At 42.2% G+C, this 15,209-nt stretch overlaps 1 protein-coding gene across 3 annotated transcripts in view; it reads right to left on the reverse strand.

Annotated features, from left to right (window-relative positions):
• The window catches only part of ELF2 (E74 like ETS transcription factor 2), a 45,006-nt gene extending 29,991 nt beyond the window's left edge, over positions 1–15,015 (reverse strand). Inside the window, exon 1 of one of the 3 annotated variants that reach the window (XM_035111778.2) lies at positions 14,852–15,015. The gene's annotated coding sequence lies outside the window, so the exon portion shown is untranslated. Of the gene's footprint in view, positions 1–4,736; positions 14,792–14,851 lie in introns of those variants that run through there. The other 2 variants (XM_035111779.2, XM_060278605.1) reach the window with 2 other exon arrangements.
• Positions 15,016–15,209: the final 194 nt, after the last annotated feature.

A 15,209-nucleotide genomic window follows, 5' to 3' on the forward strand; every position in this document is an offset into this window, starting at 1 on the left:
AATTCATTCCCTTGCAATAAGTTTTACTATACAGAATTACTTCAATTTTCGGCTACCCTTGTTTAGCTTGTTTTTCATGCCGTGTTATTATTTCAGGAGCTACATATTCATAAATTGTTGCTTTTATTAAAGTCATACAGTAGCTGCGACCTGACCTGCAGACTTTTCAATAAATAAATGCCAAATTATTCATATCCTGTGCACATGAAACCAAGCAGTCTTATCTAGCCACTGTTTGGTGTAGAGCGCTGAGCTGAAACTACTACTGATGTACTTCATAAGGTTTCCCCTATATTCTTACATATTTAAAAAATACTTTAATACCAACCACACTGTCTTCAATGAAATTCTAATTACAAAGCTTGCCATTTACAAAAGGGAAGGATAAAGGACTCCCAACACCAATCCCCACCACCCCCATTGCAACTGCATCAGCAGCAAAGGGAGGCTGTCCCCTATGTATTAAAAAGGAACAGGGAAAGCAAAACTGAACTGAGAAAGAGCAGGTGAAATAGGAATTTATTCTGAACCCAATTCTCCACCTACTTGCTTCAGGAGCAGAAGCCAGTTGCCTCTTGCTGCTGAAGCAATTAAAGGTGAGGGCCAAGAGGCCCCCATGAAGCCTGTTAGCACATCCTTCCCACTGTTGTCCAATCTGATGGTTTACTGTGTTGACTAGAGGAGAAGCATGCTGTGCAAGACAATTTCCTGTCACAGCAGGCCCAGGGCTAGTGTCTGTGCACTACCCTTTACTGCCAGGCATATTCCCTGGTAGCATGCATGAAGTTGTATATGCACACTCCTTACTTAAGGGAATTCAGGGTTATGGAACACACTACAATTAGTAAAGATTATCACCTATCCTGCTTCTCCTCCATTTGGACACCCTCAATGTCCCCACAGCAGACACCTACTTTACAAGAAAATCAAACAAACTAACAACAACAACAACAACATCTGTGTGGAAACATTATTTTACAACTATGTTTCAGTTGATTAGATAAGTATGCAGATTTCATTAATTTTAAGAATACTGTATTATAGAATTCCACAAGTATACATTAATCGGAATGAATTGTTCCAGTTCAGTTCCCCAACTCCCAAATAACATGTACAGTATCTAAATTTCTATTTTCTATCTCACTTTCACATATACAATTAAGATCCAGATTTTGAACTTATAGTGTTCTGTTGCAATTGTTGAGTCCATAGCTGACAAATTAATAAAAAGATGTAGTTAATGGGGGTGACTGCCCTTCTACAAAATTCAACAACAAGAATTGTATTAAATCTGGATACAGTATAATGAATTATTTGGGAATTCCTCAACATTGCTTTATAATGACCGGTTTACACATCCCAAAATGTTTTCTAGTTTACAAACACAAGTAATCTTGTGGAATAAAGTAGCTCCTTTGTAATACATTTTAGAGGATATGTATGAGAAGACACATAGTTTGAGAAGCACTGGACTATCTGATGTGGTGGACTGGCATTTCCCTCAACCCCAATGTGCCAGGGACTAGTATCATATTTGGTCCCTGAAGTGTCTCATCCAGCCTGGATGGCAGTGGAGTTGTTGTGGACCGGCAACCAATGCTTCGTGAACCATCACTGGTCCATGGACCACCACTTTGAGTAGCACTAACATAGCCTACTGCCTTGCACAAGTAATCTTGCACAATTCTTTGGTTACCAAACTTTTTTGAAAAAGCACCTTGGGCTCACTACAAATCAGAATGTTGAGATCTTAACTTCAATATTTTTAAAGAGATCTTAAACTGAAAACCAAAAGCACTTCAGGAGAGGGGCTAAAAGGAACCTGCTAAGAGCTGGAAAGGGTGAATTTGATGTATATCGTCGCTCACCAGACCAGAAACAAAAAACATAACCCCTTGCAAGGTTGTTGTCCTGCTTTTATTTTGAGATTAGAATGGTACACAAGGAAAGTGACAAGTAGCAAAGATCAGCAGTTACATGAGAAGTCAAAGGCATTGCTAGGCAAGAGCTAAGACAATGAACCAACAAGCAACAAGCTCCCTACACCTTCCTTTTAAATGAAGGAATGCCCGCTGCACATCATTTAGCGTGGCAAGCAAATGGGCATTCCTTCTCCAGAATGCGGCACCATTGGGAGCGGCCGCTGAGACCACATAACACCAGTCTTGAAAGACATACATTGGCTCCCAGTACGTTTCCAAGCACAATTCAAAGTGTTGGTGCTGACCTTTAAAGCCCTAAACGGCCTCGGTCCAGTATACCTGAAGGAGCGTCTCCAGCCCCATCGTTCTGCCCGGACACTGAGGTCCAGCGCCGGGGACCTTCTGGCGGTTCCCTCACTACGAGAAGCCAAGTTACAGGGAACCAGGAAGAGGGCCTTCTCAGTAGTGGCACCCACCCTGTGGAATGCCCTCCCACCAGAGGTCAAAGAGAACAATTACCAGACCTTTAGAAGGCATCTCAAGGCAGCCCTGTTTAGGGAAGCTTTTAATGCTTGATGGATTTCTGTATTTTAATATTTTGTTGGAAGCCGCCCAGAGTGGTTGGGGGAACCCAGCCAGATGGGCGGGATATAAATAATAAATAATAAATTTTTTATTATTATTATTATTGGCTGGCTAGCTGAAGTTTGTGCACACTGAGACCCTTGTGTTCTAGGACTAGGTGACAGAGATGAGGACAGTGACAGCTTGGCATCATATTTACTCCCAGCTTCCTTCCCTGAAGGGGGAGGCACTGGAGGGTGCTCCTCAGCAGCAGAACCTAAGGAGGTGAATGTCCCAGAGGTAACAGGAGGGACTTCTGAGAGTTTCCATGAGCAACTCTCAAAGGGCAGCTCCCAACCCCCTAACCAGTTGGGACTCTCTGCTGGATCAGATGTCTCTTGGGATTCAGAATCCATGACCACTATACCAGAAGACCAGTATACCTGAAGGAGCATCTCCTCCCCCATTGTTCTGCCCGGACACTGAGGTCCAATGCCAAGGGCCTTCTGGCGATTCCCTCACTGCGAGAAGCCAGGCTACAGGGAACCAAGCAGAGGGTCTTCTTGGTAGTGGCGCCCACCCTGTGGAACGCCCTCCCATCAGATGTCAAAGAGATAAATAACTACCTGACATTTAGAATACATCTGAAGGCAGCCCTGTTCAGGGAAGTTTTTAATGTGTAACATTTTAATGTATTTTAATTTTTTGTTGGAAGCCGCCCAGAGTGGCTGGGGAAACCCAGCCAGATGGGCAGGGTACAAATAACAACAACAACAACAACAACAACTGATAAAGAACCCTAATGACCAAACATTTAGCATCAAATTTCTATGGGAATTTCCTGCATAAGTTTGAATCCTAAGTACAGTGCAGAATTGTGTATGTAAAACTGTGAAAAGGAAACTGCCCAGAATTAAACAATAGTGGGATTGACTGAATCTTGCATTTTGTGAGAGCCTCTTAGTCACTGTTTTCAGAAAGGTGTGGGGAATGATTTTTGTTTTCCTCTGACATCACTGTTTACAATCTCCATCCAGAAAATCTCACAGAGATGTGTGTACACACACACACACACACACACACACACACACACACACCCTACCTGTAACTCAGGATAAAACATCATAAAGTCAGTGCTTTTTTCTATAAAAATGTTTAGGGGTACTCTCATTTTGACTCAAGAAAATCACAATTTTATAGTTCAAATTGGGAAAAATAAATACAGTAAATGGACAAAAGTTCGAAGATTTACAAAATGTTTAGGGGTATGCGTACCCCTGTGCCCCCTTGAAAAAGCACTGCATAAAGTACATCTGAAGTCCACAAAAGCCCACAAAAGTCTTTAAGTTTCTACAAGGCTTTGTTGGCTTGTCTAGTTTGAATAAACCACAATTTAAACTAATTGCAGGTCTATGTAGCAAGTGGTGATTAGTTTAAACCTGGAAGCTGATAGTTTTGATCTCTTCCTCTGGCACATGCTGGAAGGTAGGGTACAACTTAAGTAACTTTGTTCACATCAGCAGGTACTGTACCTTCTATGCCAACTTTTAAACACCTGCTGAAAACTTTTCTATTCTGCCAGGAATAGCCTAGGCAGGCAATTAAGGATACATCCCCAAAAATGGTCTACTGATGTTTGTTGTCAATTTCTTTTTGCTTTTAACTTGCTTTTAAATTTTTATTATGTTAATGTTCGATTTTATATTTTTATATTGTTGTAAACTGCTGTGATATTTTTTTACGGTACTGCAGTATATAAATATTTTTATAAATAAATAACACAATTTTCTCCTCTACTAAAAACATAGTAAGAGGGAAGGAAAAAAGAGATAAAATTCACACATTTCCTGATATCCCAATAGCTTTCTCAATCTTAAAAAATACATACTACTTTAAAATAGATCAAATTTCCAAACCAGCAACAAGTAAAGGGGATACATTAAAAAACCAGATTACTTGCCATCTCAGCAATAGAAGTTGACAAAATGCCACACACATAAAAACCAGCAGATAATTTGTTCTCAACAGTTTTGTCATTCGGGTACATATCTTCTTAATCAGGTGCCTACAGATGGTCTATACTCTAGGAAGTATGTCTGGAAGTCATGAGAGAGGTGCTTACAGCGTGTATCTGAAGAAGTGTGCATGCACACGAAAGCTCATACCAAAATATAAACTTAGTTGGTCTTTAAGGTGCTACTGAAGGAATTTTTTTATTTTGCTTCGACTCAGACCAACACGGCTACCTACCTGAAGCATAGCATATGTTCACATTACTGTTCTTTCCACATGCATCTTTTAATGTAAGTCACTTTCCATTACTTTGAAAGAGAAACAACTAAAACATTATAATTTTGATAGTATATATTACATTATAATAATACAGTGCATTCAAACTGCTAGTTTTTGAAGGTGCATTCACACATTTGCCACAATCTATATCAATCCTGTTGTTTATTAGCAAATAATGCAGATTATATGTTTTATCTCAAACCAGCTTTAATCCAGCCAGAAAACTGAATGAGAAGGAAGCAGTAATGTGAAATACTCTAGCAGCTGTCACACATGCACAGATGACAGCTTAATGTGAGTTCTGAGGGAGTTGCAACAGCTAGGGAACCCAAATCATCACCCATGTTGGGTGAAAACATATCTGCCCCCTCTCTGATGTGATCGCCACCACCATGCAAATGTGGCCTGAAATGTAGTGTGGGGGAAATTACCTCACTGTGTTCTCAGCCACTAATTTGAGCATACAGTAATGTATTTTAAGGTATACTTTTGGCCCCTGGTTTGAGTGTCAATTACTCAGTTTGGGGGCAGCACAAAATGTGGGATTGGCGGCACAAAACTTTGGCATCAGTTTGGAGGGGACCCAAAATTTTGGGGTCACATGTTAATGAAGCTCTAGTTATCTTTGGCCTGACTGGAGTTGTAAGACCAGGAAGATTGACGCAGCAAAGGATGATTCTTTGAAGGCATGCTTAATTTTTAAAGGACTGCTTAATAGTTTGCATGGATAATTAGCTGAGGAGATAGTTATGGCTATGCTTTATTGTGCAAAATCTGCCCCTAAAGAGGAAATAGCAATTTTAAAAACATGTGCTTCCAAATGCTACTCAGAAAGAAACTTGAAGAAGGTGGGAATAATTGCATAAGTGTTTAATTTGATAATGGCTTCTATGCTGGAATCTTAGCATGTGATATGCATAGAGTAAGCCCCATTCAACTCAGACTGACTTTTTTTAGTATACGGTACAGTGCTACCTCGCAAGACGAATGCCCCCCAAGACGAATTTTTCGCAAGACAAATGCGTCTTGCGATCTAATGGTGACTCACAAGACGAATTCGTTTCACGAAAAAATTGTCTTGCAAATCGCGGTTTCCCATAGGAATGCATTGAAATTTAATTAATGCATTCCTATGGGCAAAAAAAGAAGTTTCAATGCATTCCTATGGGAAACCGCAATTCGCAAGACGAATTAAATTCGTATTGCGAGGCATCACTGCACTTGAATATGATCAGACTATCAGTAGGCAGGTAAAGATTTGAATAGAAGAGCCTATTGGACTCCTTAGCCTGAGGGACAACTTCATATGCTGCTGGAAAAGCATGCTGTATTCCTTTTTCTTCCTCTACAGTTAGTCTGAGTCTTAGCAAGGAATGATCCCTGCAGCTGGGACTCAGAGTACTTATTAATCCATATCCTGGATTTTTCTGAAGTGTGACTGAGTGATCAAATTTTGCCAATATATCATACAATACAATATTTTTTCCTCTCCCCCTTTCCTGAGCAATGCCCTCAAAGGGAAAAGAACCGAAGTTATCAAGCTCCATACTGTTTACACTACATAAGATCAGTTGAAGCAGAGGAGATACAATTCCTATGCCTTTTATGGCTACTGGTTGCCCCAAGCCATGCAAAGCCCAAGGTGAGTCCCTCCACATCAGACACAACTGTTCTCTCAGTAAGTGTAATTAAGATTTGTGGGAACAACATCAAATTATTTTGACTAGTTTTTGAAGACTAAATCTTCTTTTAGAACTCTCATAGGCTTCAGTTTGCATGAGCCGTTAAATTCCACTAAGAAATCATGCACTCTATAGGGGAAATAGAGTAAGAGTAATATTTATGTTTGCTTGGAAATACAGGCAACCTCCCATTTACGCAGGGGTTGCGTTTAGAGGCACCATGCACATCAGTGGGACACGCATAAGCACCCTTGCAGTGCTGAAAACGGCACACCTGTCAGCAGTCACACACATGCTGAATGTGCACAAATAAGGAATTGCCTGTATATAAAAAGTATGCACGGATCCAAAACTCCTGCCAGAGTCCAAGGCTGCTCCCATGGAAAACTTACAACCCATAAGTCATCACAGGAATAGCTACCTCCTCCAAAGACATACTATCACTATCGCCACCTCTGACTTATCTGGTTTAAATTTCATACCTTGTACCCTCCTCCACCTGACCCACTATGCACTGCTTCCAGACACTGATTCTGAACAGACATAGAAACACCTAGGTGTTCAGTGACTAAAATATAGTGTTAGATGTCAGCCTGTTGATGATGCATCATTCCAACTGCACATTATCTCACCCAGTAGTTTCGTATGGATGTCAAACAAAATCAGAACCAACACCAATCCACTTGGGACTAAGCAACAAAATGTCTAGGGGGGCTGAGGTAACATCCCTAGTAACCACATTCTGCATTTAACAGACACAAAAGATTTGAACCACTGGAGAAAAAGACTCATTACCCCATTTAAGAACTGAAGCCATTGCAAAACAACGTAATTAGCAGCATCTGCAACACCAAAAGCTGCTGAGCATTTGACTACTATCAACACTCCTGCATTGCCCCATCAAACTCAAGATGAAGATAATCTCCTACTGCAATCACATACTCCCAATGCTTCTCCAGGAAAAGGGGAGCTAGATGCAGACAAGTCTAAAAGTAGTTAAATCATCACTGGATACTTATATATTTATTATTTTACTTACTGTGTTTATGAGATGCCTTATACATTAAATTATCTAGGTCAGTAGTTCCCAATTGGTGGTCCATGTAACCCACCAAGGGGATCTGTGGCACCATTTATATAACAAAAACTACCACAGAGATTTCACAATTTTCAAAAATATGGGGGCCATGGCTTGGCTTTTAAAAAATAGGGCATTCACAGTACTTAGCTATTTGGGAACCACTGATCTAGACATTATTCATAATAAACATAAACAGTTAAACTGTACTGCATGAGACACAAACCTGCATAAAAACCAAATACAAATAATAACGACTTCTTGAGAAGGTGACAAACCACTACCTTCTTAAGGACTAATAGATCACTATCCTGCTCTCTAGGGAGACATTACACCAGGCATCCCCAAACTTCGGCCATCCAGATGTTCTGGACTACAATTCTCATCTTCCCCGACCACTGGTCCTGTTAGCTAGGGATCATGGGAGTTGTAGGCCAAAACATCTGGAGGGCCGCAGTTTGGGGATGCCTGCATTACACAATCTATTGTTTGTTCCTAACAAAGTATCCATAAGAGTCAAGGTATGTGGGGTGCCCTTCACATTATCAGGCAACCAGTACCCTTAACAGAATTGTTGTGTTCAAGTCACAGCATAGAACTAAGAAAGGACACTGGCTCACCTTTTGGTAGAGAACATTATTGGCATAGATTGAAGACCCTTCAATAACCAGAAGAAACCATTGGATGTGATTCAGATGATATAATTGTGGCCAAAAAGGAATGTTTCTTTGCTGACATAACCCAGGCCCGACCCAAGCCTACTCCACAGCGGCTAGCGCTCCAAGAGAGTAACAGAGGAGACCACAGAAGAGAAGATACTACTTAATTTTTTAAAAAAATAATTTTAAAAAATAACTTTTTTTCTCTTTTCAAAAATCAAAAAGGTGTCCCTAGATTCTTTGAAAAAAAAATTGGTAACCATACACTAAACCAAATGGCCAAGTTGACCCAAGTGGCTCGCAATAAGTCCCCCATCAATCTGAAGATGTTGAAGCCTGTTTTACACAGGAAGACAGTAATCACCAGAACTAATCATGACAATCTGTTGCTATCAATATATGCATAATATTTTAGGTTTAACTTTTCATCTGCATTGGTAGAGGAAGATACTAAAAACAAGACAGGGATGAGAAAAGTTAGAACACACATTTTTCCTTATGGACCAACTGTGTGAGGCAGCGGGGACAAAGAACACTCAAATATTTTTTTCTTTCAGAATGAAAGTATAGCTATTTTCAGAGGGGTGGTTTTATTACTCTGCTAAAACAAAAGAATAACAAAGACATGAGCTTTTGTAGGAGAGAGCCATTTTTCATCATTACTGATAGTGAAATTTCAAAGAGTTCAAAGACTAACAAACGTTTGTGGATTAAAGTCCACTTCACTAGATGCATGTTATACCAGCTTGGAAGGTACATAGCTGTAGGAGGGGATAATGCAATTACATAAATGCATTATGTGGATGTTCCATTTTTGTTTTTCTCTTTGGATTTTTTTCCCCCCATTTCTGCTCAACAGTCCTGAGCCAAAAAAAATGTGACCTTCCTTTTTGTTTACCACAGTAATGAGTGTGTCTATTTGCACATTTTATTTTTCCCTATTTGCCAGCTGGCAAAAGACATGCATTTTTGCTCCGAAGTAACTACCACCATGCTCAACAGGACTTACTCTCATGTAAATTTGCAGAGATTACAGGCCAAGCAGGGCTTGTTGCTGAATAAATATACATAGGCTTAGGGCTGTTAGCAGGCATCCTTGTGCAGGTCTATTGTAACTTAAGTGTTCAAATAAAACAAATGTTTTATACATGCAAAATTTAAAGGATTTTATATCCCTTTGAAACCACTGGGATTTAAAGGGGTTAAACTGGATTGCACTGTACCACCAAAAAAGTATACTTTATTCCAGGCACCCCCAAACTACGGCCCTCCAGATGTTTTGGCCTACAACTCCCATGATCCCTAGCTAAGAGGACCAGTAGTCAGGGATGATGGGAACTGTAGTCCAAAACATCTGGAGGGCCAAAGTTTGGGGGTGCCTGCTTTATTCCATAAATACAACAAACCAGATATTTCAAATTAGTATTTTACATGGCAACTACTACATAAATTATGAACAATGAATTTCATATCCTTGATATAAGAAACAGAGATGAGGGTTTGATATTACCACATAGAAAGTTTTTTTCTACAAAAAATAACAAGTTTGTTCACTCATTCAAAATCTCCAGAAATTTCACATCTCTGACAAAGACCATGTAAATGGAATAACAAAGAGTAAATTAAAGTGAAGTCCATAGTCCATATACACATCATTATGACTTCTCCCCAAGAATGACCAGCTGACAAATAATTGGCTGCAATTATCATGCAAAAAAGCAAAGAAAATGACATTGAGGTTTATATAAAACCCATAGAAATAACATTGCCTCCCCTTGTTTTAGATTCATTTTCCCCAAAAGACAGTTACAGTAAGCACTGTAGCTTGTTTTTTGAAGACAGTGTGACTTTAGCTTTTTTTGTTAAGTCAAATCATTTTTATTAACTATATACCTTATCTTTTGTTAAAAACTTGAAAGCAGCATGTACCCTGCAAGTACAAGGTGAAACTTAACCACACAGAAACTTTAAAGACACACACACACACACAGAGAGAGAGAGAGAGAGAGAGCTGCCTGTTGACTATAGATATTTGGATTTGGTTTTATATAAAAAGTTAAGGCCCATTGCAATATTCTGTTTTTCATTTCTAAATGCAGGGTATTCAAATTAATAGCTATTGTTTTCATTCCTACAGATGATTGGTGGTTCGGGAATCAAAAGCAGCTTGTATCAGTGGCACCTGTACTGTTGCCTTTTTCTTGTTGTTTAACAAATATAAGAGTTATCACATTCCTGTACCTCCAACAAGCTGCAGAGCAGAGATAATTTCAGCAGTGCAGCTTCTCTCATCCCTGCAAGTTACATCTACTGAAATCTCCCCCTTCTACACAGCTGTTAAAGTTGCAGGAGCCCTGTTATTCTCATTTGCACCTGATCATCCTAGAGAAAAAGAAAGACATATGCAATAAATAATGTAAACTGGGTCTCATATTACAGGTTGGGATTAAAGGTCGGTCTTGGGTATGCTAAGACTGAAGAATACTGCCACTGATATACCAAGGTAATAAAGATGTATTTCAAGACAATTGCAAAACTGCATGAATATAACAGAAGGAGAATTGCATTTCAGTGTCAGACACTGTCTGACGATTACTTTAATATTCAGAAAATTGTATCTATAGACACACTGCTTAATTTTTTTATTTTAAAAAACCCTCCAAGAGGTTCACAAAAAACATTAAATTTGTTTGCAAAAAAAGTTACAAACAAGTATATAAAACATTCAAAAGATGAATTAAAATCAACAATAGCTAAAAAGATAAAATTTCCACATGTCTGATTAGGCTTCCCTAAAACAAATATGTTTTAAGCAGATGCCAAAAAGAGTATAGCAAAAGCACCTGATGTCCCTAAGCAAAGAGTTCCAAATGTAGGTGCGCCCACACTAAAATATCAATTTCTTACAAGTGTGGAACAGGCATTACATGGCACCTTTAACATTGCCAGTTCTGCATATCATAGTGGTTCAGTGAGCATATATAGATTAAGGCAATCCTAATAGTAACACCTTGAACTTGGCCCAGTAGCAACAGGTAACCAGTACAGATTTATAAGCAGAGGTGTTATATGCTGTCAGGGTCTCACTCCTGTCCACAACAATGCTGTAGCACTTTGCACTAACTGCAGATGAAGCACAAGGGAAGCTCCAAATAGTCTTCATTGCAGTAATCCAATCTTGAAGTCACCAATACCTGAACTACTGTGGTCAAGCTCTCCCAGTCAAGTTGCACCAGTTGCAACTGGTAAAGGGTGTTTCTAACCACGGAGGCTACCTACCGGTATGCCTCTAATGACAAAACTGGATCCAGAAACACCCCCAAACAGTATCTGCTCCCTCAGGGGGGGGGTGCAACCCTGTCAAGGGCAGTCAAGTGTTCGATTTCTCAGACACAGGAGCCACTCAACCAATACCTCTGTCTTGCTTGGAGTCAAGCTCTATTTAATTCCCCTCATACTTCCCACCACTGCATCCAGGCACCAGTCCAGGGCCCACTAAGCCTTTCTAGATTCAGGTGTTATAGAGAAACAGAGATTAGTATTATCAACATACTGATGGTACCTTGGCCAAAACCTCCAATGACCGCTTGCAACAGGTTCATGCAGACATTAAGCAGTGCTGGAGACAGAATAGGGTTGTGGCACCTCATAGTGTAACTCTCAAGTGGCTGAAAAGCACTCTCCCAGTATGTTGCCCTGAAGGTTGGACCAGAATCACAGTAATACAGTGTCACCGTAAACCCCACCCCACCCCCCAGTTCCCATTCCACAGAGCCAGTCCAGCAGGGTACCATGGCCAATGGTATCAAAAGCCATATAGATCAGGAAGCAGGAGAAAGATAGAATTCTTGTCCTGCTCTCTGTAAAGATTATATGTACATGCACACACCTATTAGCAGTTGCGGTTGGGATGAAAAAGTTATCATTTCAGCTGGTATCTACGGAAGCAAGAGTGGGGCTCTTTTCCCTGTGGACAAACTTGCATGGGTGGGGGTGGGGAATGGGTAACATAACAGATGCAACCCTTACACTAAGCTGCATTCAAGCTGCACAAAAGTCAGTGGTTTCTATAAACTTTTCTCTCCAACCCCGTCTAAACAAGCAAGAAGGATCCTCACAGTTCAAGGACACATTCCGATCAAGTAAAGCAGTTGGGGAGGGCCAGTCAGAGGCATGACCTAGGGAGAGTCCCAAGAAGTGGGGAGAGAAGGCTCCCCAAGACAGGAGGGTCCCACTCCTGTATCAAAGCTGGGTTACATTCAAATTCCATTGATTTCAATACAATTATACTGTGACTAAGTGATTTTGTTGGGACCCAAGTGTAAGTCTGGATCTAACACTCAATTTATGGTTCATTTCTGCCCAAGGTATAAAAGATAATGTGCATAATGGTTTGTTTTAACTAATAATAATAATTTTACAAAACAGCATATACTGATACAAACACAAGAGCAACAGAAAAAGATGAAAACATGTGAATCACATCAACAAGGACAAGAAAATTGGACTTAAAAGTTTCTTTTAAAATTGCTCTAATTGCTTGATAAATCAGCCTCACCAATAGTTTTATACACATGCTGACACATAATTTTGCAGAATATCCTTAAGAGCCAGATGCATTTTGTTCCATCCAAATATTCCAGTAGCACTTGAAAAATTAAAATAATAGAGATCAATGCCATTGATCTCTATTGTCAACACCACAAATACAACTATCATGACATTTAACACTAAGTATTTGTGTGTCCATATGCTATAGCTGATACATCTCTTGCACAGCCTGCATGCTAAACAACTAATAATTACTTTGAAATACAAGTCTCTTGTCTTCTTACATCTAGTTCAAAAATATTCTTTCCATTCTCTTTAAAATATAATTTAAACATACAATACAGAGGTCCATTTTCATTATGATTTCTCGTCTCAATCTTTTACAATTTACTTCAGCAACATGTGGATATGAGTAAGTACTTCCAGGAAACAAGTCCCACAAAATAATGACAGCTGAAAAGAGTTGCAACCATATGAGGTGTTAATCTCCCACCTCCTTCCAGAAACTAAGGACTATGGGTTCCTTTTAGTTACCAGTACAGTACTAGGTCGTTTAGAAGAAGTCCCATGACCACCACCAACAACAACAACAAAGGCAAGCCATCGCTTCATCGAACTACTCGACTAATAAAGAACCTCTATCAAACAGCTAAGAGAACATGTCAGGACATATTTACAACAGCTCCTCCCATAAAATACCGTCACGTGCAGAGGCCAGTGCTCCACATCCGTTCTTCGTAGACGTGGAAAATATTTGTAAGCCACGCGGGTACAAGGTTGTTTTGTTTTGTTTAAGGAGAGAGGGAGAGGGAGAGAGATGGGGGAATATCTATATTTCACAGCCACGAAGGAAAGCGCCCCTCTGATAACAGAAGCCGCCTTAACCGACGCTCCACCAAGGATGTGCATATGCAAGTCTTATCCGGGAAAGGGAGGCAACCTCGACACCAGAAACTGAAAGTAAAGGCTTGCGGGGGAGGGCAGAAAGGCCAGCAGAGCCATCCCAACTGACAGGGGACGCGCGGATGGAGCTGCCTCCCTTCCAGGCAGCGGCGGCGATGGCCTCGCTTACCCCACACATCCCCCCACCTCCCAGAACCATCAACAAAGCCGAGCCAGCACGGATGGCGGGGGGTGGGGGTGGGGAGGGGACGACTTTCTAGTACAGTTTTTTCAGATTCCCTTTTGCGCTTTGTAGGCAATTCCTTCCGATGTCTCCCCCCAGCACCACCACGACTCGTGTATCCCGCAAATATTCAAATGGATTAATTATTTTGTTTGGGGAGAGGCGTGAGGGGAGAGAAGAGGACACTGTTTCTGTACTCCAGCCCCAGACAGACCCAAAAAAATAAAAACCTGACAGACCAGCTTTCCCTTGGTTTAATCGCACATCCCTCAGAGGATTTCCATTCCCCTCCACTTGCACGCAGCATACACAATTGCACAATCGCTCGGCGAGGAAAGGGAGGGGTCCCGCAAGGACTCCGAGGGGACTTTCCAGGGCCAGTCTATGCCCAGCCTCCCTCCCCTGACCAGTGAAGACTTCCATTTACACACACACACTTATATAAGCCGATGGAGGGATGACACTGACAAGAGCAGGGTCTCCCCCTCCCCATGCAACTGAAGGGGGTCCCTTCGGGGATTTTCCAGCCTGCGCCCGGCGTCCCTTTGCCCGCCTTGCCCAGTTCGTGCTCCCAGATCACAAACGTGAAGCGGGAAAAAGACACGGGTGCGAGGACGAGACCAATTATCTCCCCTCCCCCCCCAAAAAAAACGCCGGTCTTCCCGATGAGGTCGACCCTAATGATGGGGGGGGGAGACCTCCGTCCATCGACTTCCCATCTACGGGCCCATCCGCTCCTCAAACGGGGCGGGCGAAGCGAGGGGTTTGCGTCCCTCAGCCGCCGCCGAGGCCGGGTTTCAGCCCCGGAGCTCCCGCTGCCATTTCTCCGCGGGCCGAAAGAGCTCCGCAACGTCGCCTCCGACGGACAGGAGCGCGTCGGGGGCCGAGGAACAGCCGAGTGACCCCCGGGGCTCAGCCATTCGCTTTTCTACCGCCGCCTCCCCCCCCCCCCAACCAGAGCCTCCCTCCCGCCTTACCTTGTTTATGTGTCAAAGGGAAGCGTCACGTCGCCGCCGCTCTCCCCTCTCTCAGGCCGAAACAGCGGCGGGAGGGAAACAGCCGGCAGCAGCAGCGGCGGCAGCAACAGCCAGGAGAAAACCAGCTCGCGAGGAGGCGGAGGGAAAGACGGAGAGGGAGGGCTGCTCGCTCGAAGCAGCAGCGGCAGCAGCAGCCGCCCAACGCCGGGGGAGGAGACACGAGGAGCGGGAGGAGGGACGGAGGGAGGGATCTGCGCCCGAGCGATACAGCCTCGGCTGCCCGCCCTCCGCCTCCTCCTTTCCCCCCGCCTCCTCCCCGGCGCAACGCGCGAGGGCGGCCCTCGGCCTCCCCTTCTGC

This window comes from Zootoca vivipara, chromosome 9 (genome assembly GCF_963506605.1).
Source record: "Zootoca vivipara chromosome 9, rZooViv1.1, whole genome shotgun sequence".
Taxonomy (NCBI): Eukaryota; Metazoa; Chordata; class Lepidosauria; order Squamata; family Lacertidae; genus Zootoca; species Zootoca vivipara.